Consider the following 4,319-nt stretch of genomic DNA (forward strand, 5'->3'; position numbering starts at 1 on the left):
TTGATGGAACTAATTTATTGCACTTTACATGGTGATCTCCAGCTCCATTCATTTTTTTTCCTGCAAATGAAACAATTTCCTTCTTTCTTGTGGCCAAGTAAAATCCCACTGTGTAAGTACCACATTTTCTTTTATTATTCATCTGTTGATGTTGACTGTGAGTTTCAGTCTCATTAATGAACACATTCATATTTTAGCAGTTTAAGGAGCTATCAAAAGCTGACATGTAGCTACAGAAAATTCATGTATGTTCATGATGTTTACTAAATGCTTGACTAAGATACTATTTACTCAGCATTGTCTCTGTCCATCCTGCAGCTTTTTCTCTAAAATCTAAGTTAGGTGCATTTATATAAGCTTATCATTAATATGTGTAACTAAGACAACAGCAGGGGCAAGCAATGCCTCGGATAGACATCTGTGTGTACTATTGCTTTCCAAAGAGACTAGTGCCTCACTTTTCTGCAGAACATGAAAGATCATAGAGAAGAATAGACATAAAGAGGGACAGAAAGTTGTGAATATTTTAAAAACAAAGGAATTATCTTTGCCTTGATTTATAGATTTTGTATATAAAAGGAAACCTTAAACCTGCTAAATTTTGAAAAGTCGGGGGCTTATAAGTTGACTTGCTTATTAAGTACTTGCTACACAAATGTAATCAGTATTCTTCAAATTCAGAGCGAGATCTCTCTGAAAACCGAAGGTGGAGAGTCCCTGGGGGGGAGGTCCAGCATCAATGTCTGGGCTCTACAAATTCTCTCTCTCCCTCTCCCTCTCTCTCTCCCTCTCTCTCTCTCTCTCTTTCTCTCTCACATACACACAACTAAAGGCTTGTAGTTTTGTTTTGTTTTGTTTTCTTGTTTTTTTGAGACAGGGTTTCTCTCTATTCTCTGTATTGTTTTGGAGGCTGTCCTGGAACTCACTCTCACTCTGTGGACCAGCCCGGCCTTGAACTCACAGAGATCTGCCTGCCTCTGCCTCCTGAGTACTAGGATTAAAGGCACGTGACACCAACACCGAGCTAAGGCTTGTAGTTTTGATGGAACTATTCAAATATAATAAATGAAAAGACATAGGAATGATAGAAAAATTTGTTAATGAACATTAATATATAAGAAAATAATTCTTTTTTATTAAAATGAAAAAAATTGAGATACAGACAAGGTGCAAGGTGACACATACGTATAATTATGTCACATTAGAAGTTGGAAGTTGGAGATTCTCTTACACCAACCACCTAAGTATAATGCTATAAGAAGCAACACCTCCTCCTCACCTCTGCCATCCTCCCGGAAGCTGCAAAGCAGCAACCATGTGTGAGTGCATCTCCATCCACGTTGGCCAGGCTGGTGTCCAGATTGCCAATGCCTGCTGGGAGCTCTACTACCTGGAACATGGCATCCAGCCTGATGGCCAGTTGCCAAGACCATTGGAGGAGATTACTCCTTCAACACCTTCAGTGAGACAGGCCTCAGCAAGCATGTGCCCTGGGCTATGTTCATAGACGTGGAACCCACAGTTATCAATGAAGTTCTTATTAGTACCTACCACCAGCTCTTCCACCCTGAACAGCTCATCACAGGCAAGGAAGATGCTCCCAATAACTATGCCTGTGGACACTACACCATTGGCAAGGAGATCATTGATTTTGTCCAGGACAGAATTTGCAAACTGGCTGACCAGTGCACAGGTCTTCAGGGCTTCTTGGTTTTCCACAGCTTTGGTGGGGGAACTGGCTCTGGGTTCATCTCCCTGCTGGTAGAGCGGCTCTGTCAATTATGGAAAGAAGTCCAAGCTGGAGTTCTGCATCTTCCCAGCCCACCAGGTTTTCACCGATGTGGTTGTGCCCTACAACTCTATCCTCATCACCCACACCATCCTGGAGCACTCTGATTGTACCTTCATGGTAGTCAATGAGGCCATCTATGACATATGTCATAGAAACCTTGATATTGAACGCCCCACCTAAATAGGTTGATAGGTCAAATTGTGTCTTCCAGCACTGTTTCCCTCAGATTTGGTGGGGCCCTGAATGTTGACAGAATTCCAGACCAACTTGGTCCCCTACCCTCACATTCATCTCCCTCTGTTCACACATGCCACTGTCATCTCTGCTGAGAAAATCTACCATGAGCAGCTTTCTGTAGCAGAGGTCACCAATGCTTGCTTTGAGCCAGCCAACCAGATGGTGAATTGTGACCCTAACCATGGTAAATACATGGCTTGCTGCCTGCTGTAATGTGTGGATGTGGTTCCCAAAGATGTCAATGCTGCCATTGCCACCATCAAGACCAAGCATACCATTCAGTTTGTAGACTTGTGCCCCACTGACTTCAGGGTTGGCATCAATTACAAGCTTCCCACTGTGGTACCTGGTGGAGACCAGGCCAAGGTTCAGAGAGCTGTGTGTATGCTGAACAACACCACAGCTGTTGCTAAGGCCTGGGTTCGCCTAGATCACAAGTTTGATCTGATGTATGCCAAGCATGCCTTTGTGCACTGGTATGTGGGTGAGGGTACGGAGGAGCGGGAGTTCTCTGAGGCTGGTGAAGACATGGCTGTCCTAGAGAGGGATTACGATGAGGTTGGTGTGAATCCTGTCAAAGGAGAGGGTGACAAAGAAGGAGAGGAATATTACATTAATAGTCACAATGGTGCTGCTTTTACAGGAAAGTCTATTATCCTCCAACAAAGAAAGTTGTGGTCTGATAAGTTAAATTGTATGTGGCAATGTATGCTTTCATACAGTTACTGACTTATGGTTTAAAATAAAAATGACTTGTCATAGACCCAAGCCATCCATTTCACTGATGGGTTTTAAATAAAATATTCCCTGTCTTAAAAAAAAGAAGACATTAAAAGCTGGGACCAGAGAAGCAGAAGTTGGCAGATTCAAGATCACCCTAAGTTACAGAGGGAGTTTAAGGCCAGTTCAAGGTCTATATCAAAACAAACAAAAAAATGATAAATTTATGTTAGAGTTCTTGTCAAAAGTTATTAGCCCTTCTGGCTTCTACTTCCATTGTAACATGACCAGGAAGCCTAGGACATCTTTTGAGCTTGTGTTATCTTTATGATACACTTGTTCTTTTTAAAATAATTCAATGTTCTTCATACATAAGTTTCATTAAGATTCTGCATAGTGTTGCAGGTTTCTTTAAAAAAATTTATGTCACTTTGGCTAATTAGGTAACTAAGTGTTATCTCTTGGGCATTCATGATTCACTCTTGATCAATAAGTAACTTTAAATAATTTTTGATGTAACTTTCCAGGGATCAAATCTAAACTTTAGAATAATAAAAACATTGGATTAAAAATTTTGGAATTATCCTTTACTTAAAACAGCCTCTGAGATTTTCTGTGAGGCCCCTGGAGAAGCACAAATGTTTGATCTTTCATCTTGCAAAAAGTAGAAATAATTAAAACTTTTGGTATGTCCTCATTTTCTAAGTAGCTCCACTTTGCTATTCAAACTATCATGAAAATTATCAAATCTGAAAAAAGCTTAGCTTAAGTATATATAAACACCTACTATTGGCATAAATATTTCAAAAGGCATATTGTTGACAGCTCATTTATATTTACTAATTTCTTCAATACCTATAATATATTCTGGAGGAAGAACAAGGCAATTACTTTGTACACAACAGAGAATTTTACTTATTGCATGTTACTGTTGGTTGTTATAATAAATTAATCATCATTATTCTCCCCTTTTTTTCTAGTGATAAGTACTATTTTCATTCATATTTGCCTAAAGGTTTTGCTACAATATAAATTTTGTGTCTTCAAGAAAAAGGGCACTCTTAGAACTTCATGGAAAATTCTCTGTCAATTCTTACCATTCAAAGAACTGACTTCATTATTAGTGTACAGCCTGACTCCACTTAGACAATTTTCAGATAATACCAGGAGATACCAAGAGTTTCCAGGAATTCTTTAGTCAAGAAGCTGATGAAGTTTTTGAAATCAGAGAGGTGACCTAAATAAAAACTAATTGCATGGGACCAAATAAACTGATGAGGAGAACTAGATTTGATTATTAATTTGAAATGTTGACATTTTGTTGTGAACTTTCAGGTTGTATACACTCAGAACCTTTCTTTGCCTTTTTGTTTCTTGGCCTCACTGCATTGTCTTAAGCAAAAATTAATCTTCCAATAATATCTGATCTCAGAGAACTCACTGACTTTCACCAATTCTCATTGACTTGACATTAATCATTTTCATGGATTTAATAAATTATCTTTTTCTTAAATGGATATCATTGGGTAAATCAGCTGTACTCCCAAGACCATTCTAGGAGCAACATGCT

The 4,319-nt window shown here is 39.0% G+C and overlaps 1 pseudogene; it reads left to right on the plus strand.

The window, feature by feature from the left end:
* Window positions 1-1,315: 1,315 nt before the first annotated feature.
* LOC101836371 lies at window positions 1,316-2,758 on the plus strand (annotated as a pseudogene).
* Window positions 2,759-4,319: the final 1,561 nt, after the last annotated feature.

The sequence above is a fragment of the Mesocricetus auratus genome, unplaced genomic scaffold (assembly GCF_017639785.1).
Source record: "Mesocricetus auratus isolate SY011 unplaced genomic scaffold, BCM_Maur_2.0 Super-Scaffold_15014, whole genome shotgun sequence".
Lineage (NCBI taxonomy): Eukaryota > Metazoa > Chordata > Mammalia > Rodentia > Cricetidae > Mesocricetus > Mesocricetus auratus.